Consider the following 23,832-nt stretch of genomic DNA (forward strand, 5'->3'; position numbering starts at 1 on the left):
GGGCCAACCCTTGGATATGAGAGCAGGATGAAACCTCTTGAAACTTTGTGCTGTTGAAAGCTGGCTTTCCTGGACAGACGAAAAAGAAGCCTGCCAGAGACTGGTCATTGAGAGGAAGGGAAAGGCTCCACCAGCATCCTTGCTCTGGATTCTAAAAACAAGACCCACATTTCTTTCATCTGAGTGGCTGTGGCCACAGCTCTTGGTGGCACCATCCCAATGATCAGCCTAGAGGCAGGACTGGCTAAGGCACCACTTCAGGGCCAGTGTTCATTGGCACCCACTGTGCCAAATGGAGATCAAAGACTACCCTGGAAGTGGCCACGATGCTCAAAACCCAAGACCTGGTCTGCTGGAGACCACCAGCTCCATCTTTTAGAGCTTGGTTAGAAATAGAGAGTGGAGAAGAGACAAAAAAAATGCATCATCATATACAACTCTATTCCCCCATCCAAAGTCTTTTGTTTTTTCTTTTCTCTTTAAGGAAAATGTGCATTGGGATAAAGATAGATTAAGGAAGAAAAAGAGATAGTGTAGGGACATCCAAGGCCCATTGGACATGGAGAGTAAGGGAGAGACATGTAAAGCTGGCCAAAGGGCAAGTATATGTCCTTGACTTATGGGTAGCAGTCTCCATTCTTAAGTTTCCTTCCTATTGTCTTGATTTGGATTCTGAATGAATGAGGTAGATTTCTCTCCTTCACACCCCATCTTTGCCATTGTAAAGAAGGGTGATAAAGAGAGAAGACAAGAGCTGAGTTTGAGAGTGAAGCATGGTGTGGGGAATAAGAGGAGATCAGGAGCTTGGGAAAAAGAGATCACAAGCTTCACTGAGTGCAGGGAGGAAGCCACAACTCTCTTGAATTTCAATTGCGTGCAAAGTTTTGATACATTAAAGCAAAAATAAGCTTCGAGTGTAAGTCAGAACGTTGCATACACAATAATAAAAAAGAGTAAACAATAAATAAACAAGCTAAAGCTTTCCAGGAATTGATTTTAAAACCCCATGAGAGAGCAGTGTCCTTGTCTCATGCAACTCGGCCCACCCCTGCCCCCTAGCACTGGGTTCTAAAGCTCCAACTCCATGTCAAAGGGAGGATCTAACCCCAGACTTGAAGGAGAGGGAAAATCTCTCCTAGTCCCTGGAATGTAATTACCATTAAGGTTGAAAAACGAGGGTGATGAACAGTAGTGGCAGGTTTTTTCAAGTTTATGTAAACACTGGCTGCAGGAAGATGGCTGGGACGTTGGAATCAAAGCATCCTTGTCACATCAGTGCTTTAAATCTCTAAGCAACTCCTTGAAGATCATCTGGCCTCTGTGAACATGAGCAGCTGATAAAAGGTGCCGCTAAGCTTACTTCTTATCTACTCTCACAGGCAAACTGCCCCAAAACTGCATCTTAGGGAAACCAGCCACTGAATGGTGCTTGAAAGTGCTTCGAGCCGCAGGATGGAGCAGGCTTCTGGGGTGCTTCCTGCAGGTGTACTGGGCTCAAGAAGGACCTAGTTCTCCCAGGGTGAATCACACTTGCTTCCTTAAATCTCCTCCAGGGCCACATTTATCTTTGGTCAAATGAATTCCCAAGGCAAAAAAAAAAAAAAAAGCAAGAGAGCCACAGCTATTCAAGAGTGAATGAGTCTACATCCTTGACTTAAAGCTCAGGAATCTGTGACTTTAGCACAAAGCAAAAACTGGACCCAAAAGGTCTTCCCCTGGCCTTGTCTACCAGAGAATACACTGAAGTCCTCTTTTACTTAAAAAGTAAATATTGGACTGAGCTCAGTACCCCTTGTGGGCCTGATTTGGTGCCTTAGCTTTCTGACACTACTCTTCAGTATAAATATTAAACCATCAAGACAAACCTGAAAGGGGAGGAATAGTCCCTTAGCCTCAAGTCAGCAAGTAACCAATGACCATTAACCATGCAGATCATTCAACTGAATGATTTCAGCCAGTTAATCCAATTTCCCCTCAATTGGAGGACATTTGAGGCAAAAACAACCATTGTAAACTGCCTAGCATAGTGCCAAGCCATCAATAGGTATTGGTTCTTACTTAACACCTGTCTGAGTTTCTTTAGTGTGAATGGCTCTTGGATCACCTAAGCTCAAAGGAAAGCAGGGCATGTAGAGTAGCTGGGACAAGATGCAAGCTTTCACTCCAGCTAGTAAGATAGGTATTGCTAGATCAGCTACAAAAATTAACCTTGGAAAACTTTTAAAAATGTGTGTATGAGTCCATTTTCACACTTCTGGAAAGAATACCTGAGACTCAGAAATAATAAAGGAACGAGATTTAATTTCCTCACAGTTCTGCATGTCTGGGGAGGCCTCAGAAAACTTACAATCATGGCAGAAGGCAAAGGGGAAGCAAGGCACCTTCTTCACAAAGTAGCAGCAGCGAGAGAGAGTGCAGGAGAAACTGCCACTTTTAGATTTTCAGATCTCATGAGAGCTTCCTCACTATCAAGAGAACAGCATGGAGGAAACTCCCCTATGATTCAATCACCTCCCACCAGGTCCCTCCCTCTACACATGGGGATTACAACTTGAGATTTGGGTGGAGACACAGGACTAAACCATATCAATGAGGAAAAGTGAAAATCAGAAACAATTTATTTCATTAGATTTGGCTGTGAGTCTGAGATTATGACTTGATAGATTCATTCCGTTCTTTCAGTATTATCTACCCTGGATGTTGAGTGTTAAACCTGGAATCATGTAAAGAGTCTCACATGGGCCATCTTCTTACTTTCTTTAAGCATGATGCCAAAACCATACCAACTGTGAAGGCTACAAACACTTCTTAGGCAAAGCAACCATTTTAATTTAACCTACCAAATTAGTCAAAATGCAATGATCACATAAAGGTTTTGAACTGATTTGTCTATTCAAATCAAGGAAGAATTGACTTATTGGTTCATCCACTGGTTATTCACTTAATATATTCCAGGACTGTTTTAGCACTTGGATATAGAGAAAAATAAGACCCAGCAACTAACCCACTGTTCTCCACAATTGCACATGTAAACACACGGACACATATGTGCATAGTATACTATAGTCAGAAGGAGAGATGTTCACATAAAGGAAGAATCACAACACCAGTCTGATGACTAGCTTAACAGAATGTCATGCTGGGTCCCTATTAACTTCAATAGGATGGCACCAGGTTCAAGAGGCGAAAGGAGAGAACCCAGAGCCACTGAATGAAACAGAGTTTATTTGGGGGAACTTATAGGGCAGTCCAGTGGTGATGGGCTGGGCAGGAGAACTGCAACTGCTTATAAGAAGCATGCAGTTTATATAGCATTTTCACTTAGCACCCTCCTCTCAGCAACCTTCATGTGGCAATCCTCATTTCTTAAGTTAAGTTATTGCTGTCAAGTGCATCTAATATGCACAGAGATGTGCCTGAAGTTTCTGAGATCCCAGGAGAAAGGACTTCTAACCCACCTGGTCAAGGTTACAGAAGAGGTTACCTTCAGCTGGCCCTTAAAACAGTTGGTTTGGTTTGCATGTCTAAACATCCAGCCTAGCCAACCAAACAAGGACAGCCCTGGTATCCAGAGAGAAGCTCACCTCTTACTGGTGTGAGAATATGATGACAGAAAAAAAGAGTAGAAAGGAAGTCATATAATATGGACTGACATTTTTAAGTATCTTCTAAAGTACACTAATATATGTAACTTCCTTGGAAATACATAAAAAGAGAAAAAAGAATTTCTGAATGGATAGAGGGATGGATAGGTGTAATATAAACCACATAAAGTTAAATGCATTATAGAATATAAGTGAGTATACGGGTGTTTGTTATACAAGTCTTTCAACTTTTCTATATATTTAAAATTGTTTATAGTATAATGCTGGGTAATCACCTTGTATAAAATTTCCCTGAAGAATATGTGTGGTTTTAGATCTTATTTATCTTTCATGAGTTGTCCATAGCCATTTTGAGATGTCCATGAAGAAATATTTTTAAATGATTTTATTCTGATTCTTTCTCCTGAAAGCCTCTAGAGAATGGATTGGGACTTCTGTAGTAGTGATCTCTAGGGAATCCATGGACCCTAGAATAAGAACTCCTGATATAGACATTTCATTCAGAAATTAAAAAATCATTAAAACCAGAATCTAGATACTGGTGACAGCTTCCAATTGCTAAGCCTGCAGAACCTTACTTATGGATCAAAACTTGGTAAAGACTTTGGTTCAATATAGACAGATATTCAATGTGACAGACTGATCCCAAATATTTACCTCCTCTCTCTCCCAAAATTCATTTGAAATGGCGCAAATTATGTAATTAAAAAATCAATTTGCAACAGCTTGGGGAACAGGAAAAAATACTGCCAGTGGATATATGTTTTGGAGAATTTCTGGAAGTTAGAAAACTAGTAAGATCAAAGTTAATGAGAAATCAGAATGAAACAAACGACATCAATAAACAGCATAAAAAGGGGCTGTTGCAGGGAAGACAGCTGTTCTTCCCAAGGGTTCTAGAACCTCCAGACTCAGAGAATACAAGAACAGGAAGGTGGAATAGTCCCTGGATTCAGGGTAATCCTCAGGAAAATTAAATAAAAGACTGCTGGCAGAGCAGTGGGGCTGCTGTCCCCATGCACCTCTGCATGTAGATGAGAGACCAGCCTTGGTGTCTGCCAGCTTCTTGTGGTGGCAGGGAGAAGGGGATGGAGAGGAATTTTTTTGAGTTTGGAAAAAGAGAAAAGTAGAGCAGAGCTCCAGGAAATTCTAGTCCTATATAATGGACCATGCAGGATAGGTGGATGGATAGGGAAGAAATGTGTCTCTTTCAGGAATGAAAGCACTAAAAAGTTTTCTAGTAGCAGGGTAAAGTCTTCCTTGCTTTGACAAGGTTATAAGACCCTGATTGCTTCCCTCTTTCACTCTAAAAGAGAAACATGCCGATTATGAGGTCCAACCTTTAGTGATTCCCTCCATTCAGAGAGAAATCTAATATCAATACAAATATGCCCAAGAAAAAGGCAATTCATGCATCTATAAATAGAAATGGTCAATTAAAGATCACTAGATCTTTGCAAAACACCAAGACCAACAAAGAGAGCCAAAGTGAACAAGCAGAAAAATGTTGAAGAAATTGAGTAAAGGCAATATATATGAAAAGCAGAAGAAAAATTTCTAAATAGGATCCTCAAAAGCTAAATATATTATACTGTATATATATATATATATATAGTATAGTCATATTTATATAGAAAATCATATGTATACTTATTTATGCATCAGTAAGTTTGAAAGCATATTTATTAATGATTGTCCCAGGGGTGTGGACAGCCTTCCACTTTTACTGTTTAGACTTCTATATTAATGGATTTTTAAAGAAGTTTGTGCTACTTTTATAATTTAAGAAAGTAATAAATATGTTTCCATGTTTATAAAAATTTTAAGAACAGTCACAAGAGTAATTAAAAGATAGTGCTCACCAAAGAAGATTTACAGATGGCAAAGAAGCACATGAAAAGATGCTCCACGTCATCTGTCATCAGGGAAATACCAATTAAAACAATACATACCTATTAGAATTGTCCAGATCAGAACAATTGACAACACCAAATACTGGCAAAGATGTGGAGCAACAGAAGCTCTCATTCACTGCTGGTGGGAATGCAAAAGGGTACATCTACTTTGGAAGACAGTTTGACAGTTTTTAACAAAATTAAACATGCTCCTACCTACCAACATCATGTTCCTTGGTATTTACCCAAATCAAATTGAAAATTATGTCCACACAAAAACCATAAACATGGATGTTTATAGCAGTTTTATTCATAATTGCCAAAACTTGAAAGTAACAAGATGTCCTTCAGCTGGTGAATGCATAATATAAACTATAGTGCATTCAGGCAATGGAATATTATTCAGTGCTAAAAAGAGATGGCTACCAGGCCATGGCAAGACTTGGAGGAAACTTAAATGTATATTACTAAGTAAAAGAAGCCAATCTGACAATCTGAAAAGGCTACATACTGTATGATTTCAACCGTAAGGTATTTGGGAAAATGCAAAACTACAGAGATAGTGAAAAAAAAAATAGTGGCTGCTGGGGGCTAAGGAGCTGAGACGGATAAATAGATGGAGCACAGAAGGTTTTTAGGGCAGTGAAATTATTCAGTGTGATACTGCAATGGTGGATACATGTCATTATGCATCTGTCATAACCCACAGAATGTATACCAAGAGTGAGTCCTAATGCAAAGTATGGACTTTGAATGATAATAACACATCAGTGTAGGTTCATCAATTGTAACAAATGCACAACTCTGGTGGGAGTTGTTGATAGTGAGGAAGGCTGTGCATGTGTGCAGGCAGAGGGCATTCAGGAACTCTGTACTTTCTGTTCAGTTCTGCCATGAACCTAACACTGCTCTAAAAAATAAAGTCTATTATAAGTAGACTTTATTTTTATAAGGCAAATAGTGCAAATTTTCAACACACTTAAGGGTAGGTGGGAAGAAAAAGGAGGAATTGCACTTCCACCATCTTTCCAGCCTCAGTCGGACGGGCGCAGTGACACTTCTGGAAGGAATGCCGTGATGGCTTTGCAGGGAGAGCCTCAGGTCCAGTTCAAACTTGTATTGGTTGTCGGTGGTGGTACTGGAAAAATGACCTTTGTGAAATGTCATTAGACTGGTGAATTTGAGAAGTATGTAGCCACTATCCCTAGTGTTCCACACCAACGGAAGACCTATTAAATTCAATGTATGGGACCCAGCCGGCCAGGAGAAATTCGGCGGACTGAGAGAATGGCTGTTATATCCAAGCTCAGTGTGCCATCATAATATCTGATGTAACACGGAGAATTGCTTACGAGAATTTGCCCAGCATAGAGATCTGGTGCGAGTGTGTGAAAACATCCCCATCGTGTTGTGTGGCAACAAAGTGGATATTAAGGACAGGAAAGTGAAGGCAAAATCGATTGTCTTCCACCAGAAGACTTCAGTACTATAACATTTCTGCCAAAATTACAACTTTGAAAAGCCCTTCCTCTGGTTTACTAGGAAGCTCATTGGAGACCCTAACTTGGAATTTGTTGCCGTGCCTGCTCTCACCCTACCAGAGGTTGTCATGGACCCAACTTTGGCAACACAGCATGAGCATGACTTAGAGATTGCTCAGACAACCGCTGTCCCGAATGAGGATGATGACCTGTGAGAATGAAGCTGGAGCCCAGCGTCGGAAGTCTAGTTTTATAGGCAGATGCCCTGTGATGTCAGCAGTGCACCGTGTGCGCTACCTCATTATTATCTAGCTAAGCAGAACATGTGCTTCATCTGTGGGATGCTGAAGGAAATGAGTGGGCTTCGCAGTGAATGTGTCAGTTTAAAAAACTACCTTCATTGTTTGGACCTGCATATTTAGCTGTTTTGGAACGCAGTTGATTCCTAGAGTTTCATATAAAAGACAGCTATAGTCACATCACAATATTCAGTGATGAAATCTTGTTTGTTACTGTCATTCTCATTCCTTTTGTTTAGAATTAGAATAAAGTTGTGTTTCAAATATCTAAAAAGAAAAAAAAAAAAAGGAAGCACCACACAACAAATAAACACAGGAAAATATGAAAATGGTAGAGACACATGGTAAATAGAATATATAAAATAACATTGAAGTAATTAAGCCCAAATATATTAATGATTAAAATAAATGTGAATAGATCAAACTCCTATTTTAGAAAACTGTCTTATGCTATAATACAACTAAAATTAACTAATATGGAGGAATTGAAAATACAGTGATAATCAAAGAGATGCCAAGCCAACATTAACACAAAGAAAACAGAAATGACAATTTTAATAGTAAACAAATAGATTTAGAGGCAAATAGCTTTAAATAAGAAAATGAGGTTTTTTTTTACAATCCTAAAAGGCAAAAATTCAGAATATAGATAAAATATTTGTGTACACAAAACTATTATCTTGAAATATATAATGATGCTGATGGCAGCATTAGCATTAATTCACAAAATTACAATAATAGTGGAAAATCTTTGACAGAGTTTTTAAAAGTAAGTATACAGAAGATTTGGACAATTTAGTTTGCATATTTGCATATATATCTGCATATATATTCAACTAAATTGCAGATTTGAATATATATGCAGATGTATGTGTATATGTATACACATATATCTAATTTGGAGATATATATGCATATATATAGAATTTTCTATCTCCAAATTAGAAAATTATTTGTAAATATCTATGGGAATAAAAATTGATTGTGTATTAGGCCACAAGAAATCCCTATAAACTCCACTAACGGAAGTCATTCAGGTCATATTCTTTGACTACAAAGCAATGAAATCAGAATTATTTTAAGTTTTGACAAAAAAAAAATCTATCCACTGACAAATTTTTAAAAACTTCTAAATGATTGTTGCATTAACGACAAAAACAAAATTGAAATTCTAAACTATTTATGTAATGAAAACATAATATTTTGATATATATGAAATGTGTCCCAAGGGTGCTCAAAGAAAAATCAATAGCCTGAAAACAAATAAACTAAACATTCAATAAATGAAGCTAAAAACTGAATGAGGAGGGTTTTTTTTTTTTTTTTTTTTTTGTCACCCAGGCTGGAAGATCCTAGCATGATCATGGCTCACTGAAGCCTCAAACTCCTGGGCTCAAGTGATCTTCCCACCTCAGCCTCCAGAGTAGCGGGAGACTACAGGCTCACACCAAAATGCTTGGCTAATTTTTAAAAATTTTTTGTAGAGGCAGAGTCTTGCTATGCTGCCCAGGCTGGTCTTAAACTCCGGGCCTCAAAGGATCCTCCTGCGTAGGCCTCCCAAAGTGCTGGGATTACAGAGGTGAGCTATCACACACAGCCAGCCTAAAGTAGAAATTAATTAAAAATAAGAACATTAATTAATAAAATAGAAAAAACTACAGAAACAATAGATCATCATAAAATTAAAGACTGTTATTTTTAAGGTCAGTTAAAAAGTAAAAGTTCTGACGTGTCCAGTCAGGAGAGATAGAAGAGTAAGCACATGGTTGCAAAAATTGCAAGTGAAAAAAGAAATACAACTACAGGTAGGTAGGAGGTTAATTTTACCAGTAAATGCTCTGCACAAATACCACATAAAAATATAAATTACTAAAATTATTGTAAAGATTTGAGAGACACTAGATAATGCATAAATATAAGAACAACTAAAAGGTGTATCAAGTTGGGAGTCGGGGAGAGACCAAAGTGGTTTTATAAACAAAAGTTATAATTGTCTAACAATTGTCTACCTAGAATATTGAAGAAACCACTTTGAAAATTATTAGAATTAAAACAAAATTGCAGGAGCTGGCTGATACAGAACAAAATGAAAAACTTAATAGCTTTACCATATACCAGCCCAAAAATGTAACATTTACATTTTTTAAAACTCAATCCTGAAATCAAAGACATTATGGGAAAACTACAGATCAATATCTCCCAAGAAGGTAGATTTAAAAATTCTTGACAAAGCCATCCACAGTGGCTCAAGCTTATAATCTCAGCACTTTGGGAGGCCTAGGTGGTTGGATCACTTGAGGTCAGGAGTTGAAGGCTAGCCTGGCCAGCGTGGCAAAACCCCGTTTCTACTAAAAATACAAACTTTAGCTGGATGTAGTGGCATGTGCCTGTAGTCCCAGCTACATGGGAGGCTGAGGCAGGAGAATCCCTTGAACCTGGGAGGCAGAGGTTGCAGTGAGCTGAGATGATGCCACTGCACTCCAGCCTGGGTGACAAAGCGAGACTCCATCTCAAAAAAAAAAAAAAAAATTTAAAAATTCTCAGCAAAGTATTAACAAATCAAATCTTGCGATATATAAAAAGAATAATACAGCACAACCAAGTGGAGTTCTTCCCAAGAATGCAAAGGTAGTTTAACATTTAAAAACCAATTAATGCAGTTCATTATATTAGCAAACTAAATAAGAAAAACCATATGATCATATCAATAGATCCAAAAAAGTATTAGACAAAATTCAACATCCATTTACGTTAAAAAGCTCTCAGCAAACCAGAAGTAGAGGAGTATTTCCTCAATTTGATAAAGAATTATCTACAAAAATCCTGCAACGAACATTATACTTAATAGTAAAAAACTGAAAGCTTTCTCCCTAAAACTGGAAACATAGCAAGGGCATTGGTTGTTTTGTATTCTTTTATGAGATTTTCAGATAGGTATGAAAGACAAAGGAGAGATTGAGAAAGGCAAAGTTTATTATACTCTCAGGTCCTAGAGATAGGAAGCATGGTGATCCATGCGGGGTCACATGGGAAAGGCACTGGAGTAGTCAGGAGGCAGAAGACAGGAGAAGGGGAAAGTAGTCAGGAGGCAGAAGATAGGAGTAGGCCAGTGTCTTTGGGGTTTCTGAGGGGAAAGCAAGACAGAGCAGACTGAACAGTTTAGGACTGGCTACCTTAAATAATTTTGACAGGCTTTAAGCCACAGGGGTGGTTCCTAGTTGTCTGGCACCTGGCTCTCAGATGGTTAAAACAGAGGAATATTGCCATCTGGGGTGTATAGCCAATTAGAGGAGATGTGGCCCTGAATTAGTGAGTTTGCATATCAATGGCATGCTCCTGACTGGGCCCTTTGTATGTCCCAAAGAATTGGCTAGCCCCAGGAGGGGCAGTCTGGCCCTGGCCAAAAAGCGGTTTTGGTTAGTTTTAGGATATGAAAATGTTATGATAATATACAGGAAATTAAAACATATTTATAATACATCAACTTTTGCCACTCTTAATACTAGAAGTCCTAGCCAGCACAATAAGGTAAGAAAAGAAAATAAAAGGCATACAAGTTGGAAATAAAGAAATGAAACTTTCCCTATTTGCAGATAAAATGATTGTCTACTTAGAAAGTCCCAAGAATTCACTGCTAAAATTTTTAGAATTAATAAGTGAAGTTAGCAAAGTTGCAAAATTCCAAATCAACAAATAAAAATCAACCATATTTCTATATAAATGAATATATAAAAACAGAAATTAGGAAGTGCCAGACCATTTGTAATTACTCCAAAAAATGAGGTAGTTACATATAAATCTAACAAAAATGTACAGGATTTGTATGTTGAAAATAACAAAAGCTGATGAAGGAAATCAAAGATCAAAATAAATAGACATACCATTTTCATGGATTGGAAAACTAAACATAGTACAGATGTTATTTCTCCCCAAATTGATCCATAGATTGAATGCAATTTATATCAAAATCCCAGTAAGATAATAAGGCAAAGTTATTCTTAAATCTGTGTGAAAAGACAAAGGAAGTAAAACAATGTTGAAGTACAAGAAAAAAGTGAAAAAAATCCACTTTACAGACTTCCTGCATGGCTACAGTAACCAATAGTGTTTTACTCTGAAGCTTATTTTGAGGATTACAAAAGATAATAATGTTAAGAATGTAGATGGGTACCTTGCACACATTAAGTGCTTGATACATAGTAGATATTAATCAAATATTTTACAGCTTGGGAAGTGACATTTGGGAGACATAAAGTAAAACATACACTCCTTATATAGATAATCAGTGTTAGAGCCAGAATTTGAGCTAAGACCTCTTGATTCCAAACCCCAGGCTACTTATCACCATACTATAAACATTACTGAAAAGAAATTATCATTCTAAATACCACTCCAACCTTCCCACTCATTGAGTCTTATTTGTCCATGGATGATAGAAGTCTGAGATCTCTTCAGAATATCCCAGTTTACAAATAGTGGAATAATTTATGATCCCATTTTGTCTGACTATTCAAGTCATTTTATTTTTATTAGTATTTTTCCTTGCCAGGAGGTCAATCCAGTGGTTATACTTAACTCCTTTAATAATGGTACTCTGATATATATTTAAGGATCCAAAAATCCCATTCTGTAAAACATAAACTGCCTTGTCCCCTTCCTATAAATGATTCATCACAAGTATTATTATCCCAACAAGCCCATGATCGATAGGAACATCTTCATTTATGTGTAAATGACACCCGTCTTCTCGGGCCAGTGCTTTCTTTCACTCCTACACCTGCAGAGACTAAAAGAGATTAAATGGGTCTCCTCAATATACCCCATGAAATATTGATTAAAGGTCTAGTTAAATAAGTGTATTAATGTAGACTTAAAGCACTCAAGTGAGTAAGAACACCCCAAGGGGAAACGTTTCTACCAAGCAAGTGAGACAAAAATTGGATACTCTGAAAATGGTGAGAATGTTCCTGGGTACACGGATCCTTTTTGCAATCTCACACAGCAAAGCAGGACTTTTATCAAATGATCCCAGTGATAAAAGCCTGGCCCTTGGAGGGAGCGCTAAGGTGGAAGAGGGGAGATGTTAAAAATGAAATAAACAGCAGGCCAGCAAAGACATTATAAATTATTTCTCATCCAACTTACTTAAAATTATAAAACTTTTTAAATCTCCCCTTTTATTTGATCTCCTTTGCATTACCACCCAATACAAATATAAATGAACCACTATTCAGGGAAGGAAAAAAATAGTAAGAAAAAAAGATTCTCATCAGCTCTGAGGAGTCACAATGCCTATATTTCACTAAATATTGCTCTTTATGTTTAGTTTCTTTGCTAATCATCTCAGATTTAAATTTTTCCTATGGTTCTTAGGGGTACACTTAGTCTTCATTTTGGAATCCAGAGAGTCTATTACTATTTCTTTTACTTAGACATTAAAGAGTCAAGGGATGTAAGAGCTGAAAGAAATCTTACAGAACTTCCACTCCTTTTAACTTTCTAGATGAAGAGATAAAGGTCCACATACGTAAACCTGATTTGTCCAGAGACTCACGGTCTATTACTAGCAAAGCCCATTCTGGTCCAGGATTCTTGAACATCTACCAGTGTCCCTAGATGGAGGACAGCATCACCCCCCAGGGAGCAGTGTTACACAATGACTAAGGGGTGCTACTGCCGTAACCACTAGGCATGCTGAATGTCTTGCATTGTTAAGGGCACTCCTCAGAAGAAGAGTTGTCCTCCCGAGGATACCAACATGGTTCCCATGGAGAAACACTGACATTATAACCTTCCTCCACCATGCCTCCCTCCACCAACCCACCCTCCATTTATACCATGCTGATTTCTTGTGACCATTTCCCCTGGTGTGTCTGTGGGCACTACTATCATCAGGGTTTATATATATATATATATATATATATATATATATATATATATAATCTTACAGCTTCTTCGTAAAGCTCTACTAACTTCTCAGTGTCCAAGATCAATTTTGTCTCCAACTCAAGAATGAATTCCTTTTCTCTAAATGCCAGAAAAGGATGATGTCCTAAATAGTGCCTATGGCTGAGACAGCCTCAGTTCCATATTAGGGAGGAAGGTACTATGATTGGATATGGATACTATGATTGATTTGGTTAAAGGGGCAAAGATCTCACTTTATAATTTAAATGATCGGAGGAGATGCTAAGCTTCCTTCATGTTCAAAGCAATGTCAGCCAATTGATGGACAGCTTGCAATGTTATTTTAGATGATATAATATTGCTTTAAAGCATCTTATGTCTTAAAAGACATTTATGTCCGACCTGGCAGGAACAATTGAGCCACAAAGGCTTAAGGTTCTTGGTGACACATCCTTCTACTGAAACCTGAACATCATGGAGGCAGATTCTAACAGACACAAACCAGGTAACTGCCATATTGAGTAATTATCACTGCCAACTCCTCTCAGAAGGAAGAAAAACACCAAGAGGTGCTAAGAAGAATTTAATAAAAAAATAGGGATTTGCATTACAAACTAGGGACAAAAAGAAGACATAGTTTTAAACTTGAAGTTATAAATAATAATTGTGTCTTACCTCTTAATAGAAATAAATTCCCAAAGAAAAGGCTGTGAATAGATTTGAAAGAATCTTTTATCTCATGTTACTGAACTCTTCCATAGTACCAATAAAATTGCTATTGCATAGATTATTTATTCAATTTTCATATAACTATCATTTAATGGCATGCTGGGATACAAGGGAAATCAAAGAAGAATAAGAGGCAGTCTTCAGAGTCCACATGGAAGAGACAAACAGGTACAAGTTCATATAAACAGTATACTCAAGACTACACAGGGAGCCTTATCAGCCCTAACCATGAACAGGCTACAGAATGAACTAGAATCATGTCAGCAGATTTTTAAAATCTGGGATAAAAGCGGTGAAAGCAGAAGTAAATTCTCCTTAGATAAACCCCAAAGGTAGAGAAAAACCCTCTCCCACGTCACAGTCCCAAATGTGCATCGAAGGTTGAGAATCTGCACATGGCCACTTTGCTGCCAGTCACTGGGGACCACAGAAGGAACGGAACAGCCCTCAGGGTATTCCGGGTGTGAGGACAATCTGGCCTGACATTTCTCGTGTGTAAGGAGTCAGGTTGAATGGGGCTGATCTGGCTGACTAGGCAGGTCTCCCCTGCCTTCCATCTTCTGTGCTCTATCTGATAAGATGACTCTCTCGGAAGCAAAAAGCAATGCCCCAAAGGACCCTGTCTTGTCTTCTGACTTGTGTAGGTACAATCCAGAGACACAGGAAGGTCTTCCCCAACCATGATGTCAAATATATCTTATTGTCTACAACCCCAAACCAAGCTACTAAATGGGGCCTAACATTTTTTTTTTACAGGTTTAGTTTTATTACTCTAACATAATAGCTTTCACTGCAGAAATGGGTCAAACACTCCAATTAATGGACAAAGATGGTCAGATTGGGTTTAAGAAAAAAATGATACAGTATGTAATTTATAACATACTTGTCTAAAACATAAGGAACAAAAAAGAAAGTAAAAGATAGTTTTATACAATATACATAACATCTTATATATATAGTATTTATATACTATGAAAACAATAACCAAATGAATGTTGATGTGGCTGCTATATCAATAAAAAACTAGGTAAACTTTAGGCCAAAAAGTAATACTAGAAATTAAAAACATGCCATATGACAATAAAAGGTTTATTTGACCAACATGTATACACCTAAAAATATGGCCTCAAAATATGTAAAGAAATGTTTACAAAGCAAGAGGAGAATAAGGCAAATCTACAGTACTCTCTCTCAGAAACTGTCATTAGTGATTATCTTATTGAAATCTTCTGTATTCTTACAGACAGGTAAACATTAGGAAGAACATAATAGACGCTAACAACATGATTATATACTTACACCAAAACTCATATAAAGAACACTGCCAAATTTATGTCTTTCAATCGCAAATAAAATGTTTATTAAAAAGCAATACATGACAGGTCAAAAAGAAAGTCTCATGAAATTTGAAATGATTAAAATCATGTGGAAAAGAAGAAAATACTCATATTTTTGGAAATTAAGAAATACATTTCTAAAAAATCTGTAGGCTAAAGGAAAAATTATAATGGAACTGGAAATTAAGTCTGAATGTAATGCTAACAAAAAACATACTTTAAAAACTTGTGGACTGCAGCCAAAGTAGTTTGCAAGAGGGAAAATTATAGCCTTAAATGAATATATTAGAAACAAGAGCAACCTTGCTTGTTTTTCTTGATCAGTTTTGCTAACTGATTTCTTGATCAATTTTGTTAGTATTTTCAAATAGCAAACTTTTGGTTTTGTTTATCCTTGTTATTATACATGTGTTTCCTCTCTTAATTTCTATTCTCATCTTCATTATTTCTTTCCTTCTACTTTATTTGAATTTATTTTGCTGTCCTTTTTCTAACTTCTTAAAATAGATATTGGTTTAAGTCAAACTTCTTCTCAATCTCCCCTGAAAATTATGCTGCAGTCCCTGGAGGAGGCCGATTACAACTCATCTGTGGGAGCTGAACAACATGTCAGTTGATTCAACTCAAGTTAAAAATGTTCATCAGGAATTTCATCTTTCAAAAAAAAAATTCCAATTCTCTAAAGAAAGTAGTGTAAAATAAAAGACATGAAAGACTTAACAGCAAATCATACTGTATCCCAGTCTGAAAATTTTTTTAATCAGAGATATATATCAGAAAAAAAAAAGGACTTAAAAAAAATTCACAGAAGACATTAAAAACCTCAATGTTTGAAACTATGAAACAGAATTCACTCTTTCTGGCAGAGTAAGGTATATCAATGAATCTACCACAGTGGCTAGAAGGAGCTAACATTTTCTTTTTTTTTTTTCCCATTTATTTATTTTATTGCATTTTAGGTTTTGGGGTACATGTGAAGAACATGCAAAATTGTTGCATTGGAACACACGTGGCAGTGTGATTTGCTGCCTTCCTCCCCATCACCTACATCTGGCCTTTCTCCCCATGCTATCTCTCCCCAGCTCCCCACCCCCCACCGTCCCTCCCCTATTTCCCCCCAACTGACCCCAGTGTGTAGTGCTCCCCTCCCCATGAACATAAAATGAGATGGCTGTAGGGCACATTCGTAATTTTATAGAGAGAAGCCATCCAGATCTGAATATGAGCTCAACATTCATTCGACAGGCCAGAGTCGAGTGGAATATTCCCCTCAATCGTGAATCATTTCTTAATCATTTTCCAAGCTAATAATAAGTGTAAAAGGAATCACTAAAAACAAATGAACCTATCTTCCCCAAGCAGACTGAGTCATTTCCCTTGATTCCTGAGAAGTGTCCAGAGGCATCTAAACCTTGCTAAGTTTCTCCATGTATTCTATCAATCAAACACACACACACACACACACACAGAGTTCATTTCACATTGAGTAATTGCCCAACTACCCATTAGCTCTATCTGAAAGAATAAAAATACATGCAACTGTGAAAGACAATGAGAGCTCTTGAGTATGACCTATTAACATGTATCATTTCAGGCTTGCAAATGTTAAAATTTCCCTCTTCTGGAAAGTTTTTAATAAAAAAGAAAAGAAATCCCTTGGGGTCTTTGGAGGTAAATAATTCTGCCTAAAGGATGGTACGTACTTGGGATCAATGACAGGATGTTAGAAGTGTTGGTTTTAGCTTGTCACCACCAAATTATGTGACCGTCAGTGGCCTAACACTAACTGTATATCCTTCACTCACGTGTCTAGCCTTCCATGTAGTATTTCTTTTCATCTTGAGCTGCCATCTTCTGGGATTTTCTGAGTCTTCCTCAGGACCCTCTGCATTCAGCTAATGAGTGAGAAAAGAGAACTGTGCTGAGCTTAAAATGACTCACCTCACCTTTATCCACATCCTATGGGCAGTCATATACTCTAATCTAACCACTTGTTTGGGAAATGTAGTTTTCCTGGACTCCCAAGACAAACGAGACAGATGAGCATCTAGGCAGTCTGCCATAGTAAGGAAGCACGTCAGTCAAGCACTCTGGCACTCAGTTTTGTTATCTAAGATGAGCTAGTGGAACAAAGGGATCTCTAAGTTCACACCCATTTCTGGCATTTTGTGATTCCCAAAGAGGAGAATAGCCCTAGCTTACATCTGATAGGTGTCATAAAAAAGGTATTACTACTCTGCTATTATCTGAGACTTTTCTTCAACTTCTTGATACAGCATTTGTCTTCAACTGCCATTCAAAAACTTAAGAGAGTACTGATGATAAAGCCAGTTGGGCTATCACCACCAAACCTAGAGTCCCTCTTAGCCCTAATATTCTATCATCCATTGAATCATGCTCCTCATTTAGCAGAGAGGTTATCTAAAAATTCCTGGGATTGGAAAAATCTTGTAGGTTTTTTCCCATGGTCTTGGTAGCAGTGATTTTACACAGGCTCTGTGGTTATTGCTATGGTTGCAGGAGAAAAGAGGTTAATGATGTTACCAGCTTTAATGTGTGTGTTTTTCTGAAGATCTCCAAAGCCTGATTATCTCCATGGCTGAGAAACATTGCTGAGATGAGCATAAATTAATAATTTGTCATTGATGTGTATCTGAGAATTACTATCAAGACTTGAATAAGCGTTTAAATAAAAAATAAATGTGAAATAAACTGGTTAACTACCAAATAAATCAACCCTGTGCAATTTCCCCTGGTGTTTTATATTCTTTATTTGTTTTACATTATTAAGATAAGAGATAGAATCAGTCCTAATGATTTTTTCCACTTTACTTTATCATAATAATTAGCCCAGCTCTCTTGTTTACATATTCTAAAAGTCAATCTGGGAAAAGGTTTAGATAAGATAACACATTTTTTACCTAGGATCATGTGAAAAGAAACAGGTAAGTGCATTTTTTAATGGATATCAGATGTGGTGTTTTCACAGCTAGAACTGCAACTGTGTGTCAGAAAAATACTTTTTATATATCAGTATTTTATTAAACTATAGTTAATAAAGGAGAATTTGCAAAAGAAAAATGCTAATATATGTTTTTAACGCTGCCTTTTTGGGTCCCATTTTATAATTTAACCTTAAGCAACTGTTCCCATAATATTTGTTTGTGTTAAACTGAGATTTACATGACAGAATTTTCCTTAGAAGTTCCTCTCTGGAGATTATTAAATTCTATGCATGCATTACTGAATATTCAAATAGATTATCAGTTGACTAATGTCACCTTGAACCAGAGCTGGGCAGTTTGATTATCTAATGGGAACTAAAGCACCCTGATAGGATATGGTGAAATTCTCATTAGCACAGATCTGTTTTCTTTTAAGTGTTTTTTGTAATATATATATTTAACTACAGTCAGCTGAAAGCCAGTAAGTGTATTAGTCTGAAATTCTGAAACCAGTTAATGCTTCACCCTATACACATCACCAAATCACAATTATCCTAAAAATGTAAGGATCATTTTATCAATTAATATAATTTTAATTTAAAAATTCAAAGGAGAAAAGATCATATGATTATCCCCATAAAAGTCAAAAAGAATTTTGTTAATAGTCAACAATTATTCCTGTTTAAAGCTCTTTCAACACTAGAAATAGGAAGGTATTTTCTTTTCTTTTTTTTTTTTTCTACTATAATACCTTCTCTACTTCAGGTATTTTCTAAAGGACAGCTTTCCAGATTAGCAGCCAACATCAGATTGATAGCAAAACACTATAGTATTTGCTTTAAAGTCAGAAGCAAGCCAAGGATTCCAACTCTCACAACGATTATTCAATGCTGTCCAGTGACTTTTTGCCAAAGAAACAAGTCAAGAAAGAAAACTAGTTGAAATTTTAGAGACAAAAAGAATCAGGCAGTAGAGCACAGCCCAAATTAATGTCATCTCCTTTCTGTTTGTCCTTGTTGTTAGAACTACTTCTTTGGGTTTGTAGTTTAAGTCACAGGTTTAACCCTTAGCCTCTGAAGATTTTATACTTGAGATTTTTTTTTAAATGTTTTCTTTCTTTTAAAGTCACTTAGTGTTAGAGTTGGAAAATAAAGACATAATACACTTGGGCTTGAGTCTCCCAAACCAGGTTTCTTGGAATGCAAGTGTTGAGTGTGCCATAGATATGGGGTTTTATGGCTAAATAAGTTGAGCAAATTCTACATAAAACAGGACTCTTTCCCTGCAGGACTTTTCAGAGCCTATACTATGCAACTCTCTGTTCTGAATATACAAGAGGCAGTATCCCAAATATATCGGATCACAGAGCTAACACTCCCTTTTGAGAGAAGTGTCTCAAGGGGTCATTGTTCCAAGATGCACATATTGGGCAACATGCTTCAAAGCTTGTCCGCTCATTTCACAGATAGGAAACTGAGGTCCAGAGAGAGGCCATGCGTTGCTGGCAGGCAGAGACTGAAAGCCTGCTCACTCCTCTCACTCCCATGCTGGCTCTACCACATCCCACTGCCTCTCTGTTTGGGAGGCTCCTGTATCACCTTGCAGGCACCCAAGCCCACCCAGTGTGCTTAGGTGCTGAATTCGTCTGCTCTGGCCGCTATGACAACACTACAGACTGGGTGGCTTAAGCCATAGAAGCTTATGTTTTCACAGTTCAGAAGGCTAGAAGTCCAAGATCAAGGTGTGAACAAGGTTGGTTTGTTTGGGGTTGGGGGAGCCTCTTCCTTGGCTTGCAGACGGCAGTCTTCTTGCTGTGTCCTCACATGGTCATTCCTCAGTGCACACGCCTGTCTGCGTCCCACTCTTCTCTCCAACAGGACACCGGTCATATGAATTAGGGCTCAACCATGTGGCTTCATTTGACTTTAATTATCTCTTTAAAGGCCCTAGCTCCAAATACAGCCACATTCTGAGGTATTGGAGGATTTACGTTTTTCATTTGGAGGAATACAATTCAGCCCATAACAGGAGTCATTTCTCAGCATCTGAAGTGCCCTGTGCTCCTCTCAGATAAAGCACAAAGCTCAGTGAGTATGTATGAATATGATATCTGTCTCCCCTAGTAATCTGTGAGCAATTCAAGAGCAGAAACTGTGTTGATATCACTATCAACAATTCTAGTACAGATCCTAGAACTTGCTAGATGCTCAACGAATGTTTGTTGAATACTGAGTACGTGAATCGTGAAGTCAGAAGACCTGACCCCATCCAATCTGTGTTCTACCACAACAGTGTGATCACCGAGACAAATGGAGGTAATTAGTACCTACAACAGTTTTGGTGAAAATTCAATAAAATACATCCCCAGCAAAGTGCCTAGCACATAAATAGAGCGCCATAAATGTTAATTGAATCTGAGGTTGTATCTTCTTCCCAGATGTCTATAAAAAGCTAATTAATGATAGTGATTGCAAATGCTTAGGAATTAAATTGCTTTATGAAAATAATAATACCGAAGTACGCCAATCCAAGCCACACCGATACATAAAAGATTTGTCATCAACAACAATATTTCATAAATTTTATCTCACAGGTTGTTGCCAATTTCAAATCTGGGTAATTAAATGCCTCTTAGCCAAGGACTCTGTTTCCTCCTGAAACACTGTGGAGGATACCATGCGACACCTTTTTAGGCAAAATGATGAACAGCTTACATATTTCTCTGCCTTCTAGGGAAGTGGAATGTTAAGTCTGTTGCATTTTTGTTAGGCTATTTCAAGTTTAGGGACTGCAGTCAGCAGAGAACCTTTTAAAACTTTGGTGTTATTCAAGGAAAAGATTCTGCTCTAGTTTTAATCAAAGATGCATGCTTGGTGAAAAAATCCCTGGAGGCTTAGAAACCTATTTGCTCCACAGAGCAGTTCTCTATTGCCCCAATAATGTTGCATGGCAAACTACCCTGTGTTGTTCAGATCTTCTGCTGAGGGGACTTATGGTGTTGCTACCCTTCTAAATTCATCCCCAATTTCCCTTGGAGGCCACGCTTCCCCTAGCCAGCTCCCAGTCAGAGACTAAGCCCATTGAGGTTACTAATGCAGGCCAACATCTGTGATATGCAGGGTTCCTCAAACAGTGACTGCTGCTGGACTACCCATCAGGCTGGCCAGAATTTTCTTAGAACTGTGCTGCAGTCTGAGACTCTTCAACTCAATCCTTCCTTTCCTCTCTTTTTTCACAGAAAGCAGACCTGCATCTCAGGCTGAAGGTTCTCCTCACCTCTGTCTCTTTCCCCTTTATCCTCCACAGGCATTTCATCCAAAAAATCTTTTGCACATTGAATTCCATGTTGGCTGGCATGGCATCTGCTTCTCAGATGACCTGAATTACCACTTGACCCAAAGTTAAATCATTTAAAGCAATAAGCATTGCCATTTTTTTCCCCAGAGACAGGGTTGTGCTCTGTCACCCAGGTTGGAGTGCAGTGACGCAATCATGGCTCATTGCCGCGCCAACCTTCCAGGCTCCAGCAATCCTCCTGCCTCAGTCTCCTGAATAGCTGGGATCACAGGCATGCTCCCCCATGCCTGGTGATGTTTTCTTTTTCTTTTTTGTAGAGACAGGGTCTCACTCTGTTGCCCAGGCTAGTCTTGAACTCCTGGGCTCAAGCAATCTTCCCATGTTGGTCTCGCAGTGTGTTGCCATTACAGGCACAGGCCATCGCACCCAGCCAGCATTTCTTTTTTTCTTTTTTTGTTAAGTCTATAGGTTGTCTGGGCAGTTGATGTTGTGGGCTTGCTCATGCATCACAGCCAGATGGTGGGTCAGTTGGGCACAGAATGGTTGAAGATGACCTCCACTGGGAGGCTTCAGCCTTTCTGCACGTGATCTCTCATCCTCTGGTTTGTACATGGTATTGTCTCAAGAGATAGACTATAGGTGCTCAGGCCTCTCAAGATCTGGGCTTGGACTTACATAAAATCACTTCCGCACTCAGGTGATCAACACAGAAGGCCAGCCCAGAAATAAGAGTGAGGAAACGTCCCGCCTCTTACTAGGAAGAGCTGCAAGGTCACATTGCAAAGGGCATGGCTTGCATTGAGGGAATTGCAGCCATCTTGCAATCAATTCCTCACACCCCATTTTCTGGCATTATTCCCAAACACATTGACCACGTCTGTTGCTAATAACTGCCTTGCCCTTTGGAGAACCATCCAAGTGGACTTGCTCAGTAAGCTTCTCTGGTCTCTTCACTTGGGCTTGGCTGCTCATCACAGAGCCTAGCGATCTCCTGGGCAGAACTCCCAGCTGGTGTGAGCCACGTTAAGTGATAAGCACAGCCCTTAGGAGCTGTTTCTAGTGTTCCAGTCTTCCTTGTGGGGAACTTGAAAAGGTTTACTCTGAGTGCAATGAGTCTCTTTCCCGTCTGTTCCCTGTCACCCCGCATCAGTTTCAGGTCAGGAATGCTAAGAGAAAACAGGCCACATTAGCATTTGAACTCAACCTTACTTTCCAGAGGAGCAAACTGACAATTAGGACCAGGACCTGCATCAAAAAAGAGCAACCCAGCATGAAGTCTGTCTAATTAGTCATATGAACGGAGAGCTTCCCCTCCACTTCCTCAAGAACATACGCTTGTCAGATCTTATAAGGGAGGCTTTGTTCCCTGACATGCTATTGAAAGGGGATTGGGAACAAGTAGTTTCACATTAATACCATGAGTACCTCTCTGTACAACAAAATGTTCCTCTAAAAATCACTTTTAGATTTTTTGGGGGGCTTCTTGAGTTGCAAAGGTATTTGGGAAGTGAGGTTTTTAATTAGACTGCAAAAGTAGACCCAGAAAGAAAACCAAATACACTGTTCAAAACCCCAATCTTTTGAATACCTTATCTCATGTTAATGGGAAACTGAGCAAGATGAAGGATTCAAGACGAAGGCTGGACATGGGCTGCTAATCCTAGGGACTGGATTGTTTAAGCTTCTGCACTTTATATATTTTTTCCCTTAAAAAGTTTGAGTGCCGTTAAAGGTCACCAGACCTGTCGTCAGAAAAGATTAGAGAAGACATCCATGCAGCACCTTGCTGAGGCAGCTCCAGGCGTTGCAGAAACAACTCTCCTCCTTCAGAGGGGCCATTGAGACCTAGATCTCGAGGAAGACAAGGTCCAAGTGGGTATGATGATATCTAGTTACTGCCTCAATTCTCACAGTGGGATGGCTTGGCTTTCCACAGTGCACTTGTGTTTTATTCCTTTCAAGCCTCAGCTTTCTGGGTAAGCCATCTCTCTCTCTGCAGGCAGCTCCTGACCCAAGCACATTGTGACCACATGACTATTAATGCAATTTTAGTCACATATTTTCTTATTTGGAATTCATGCTCATCATGTATAAAATGAGTCTCTTTCCTAGAGCCACAAGCAGACAGATACGGTTTAGTTTTGCATTAAATTGCTAATCAAAGATGCATACAGGATGTCCCATAGTGTGAAGAATGAGAGGCCGAGCATAAGAGTTCCTTCCTCAGGGACTTCCCTTCACTTTCCCAGCTCTCCCTTTCACAGCTGGATAAAGCCACCACAATAAAGAAATTCTAGCCTCACCAATTCCAGTTGGCTTGGTGGGTTAGTTAGCTGG

At 38.4% G+C, this 23,832-nt stretch overlaps 1 pseudogene; it reads left to right on the plus strand.

Annotated features, from left to right (window-relative positions):
- The first annotated feature begins 6,527 nt into the window (after positions 1-6,527).
- LOC108285210 lies at positions 6,528-7,196 on the plus strand (annotated as a pseudogene).
- Positions 7,197-23,832: the final 16,636 nt, after the last annotated feature.

Source organism: Cebus imitator, unplaced genomic scaffold, assembly GCF_001604975.1.
Source record: "Cebus imitator isolate Cc_AM_T3 unplaced genomic scaffold, Cebus_imitator-1.0 Scaffold294, whole genome shotgun sequence".
In the NCBI taxonomy this organism is placed as follows: Eukaryota; Metazoa; Chordata; class Mammalia; order Primates; family Cebidae; genus Cebus; species Cebus imitator.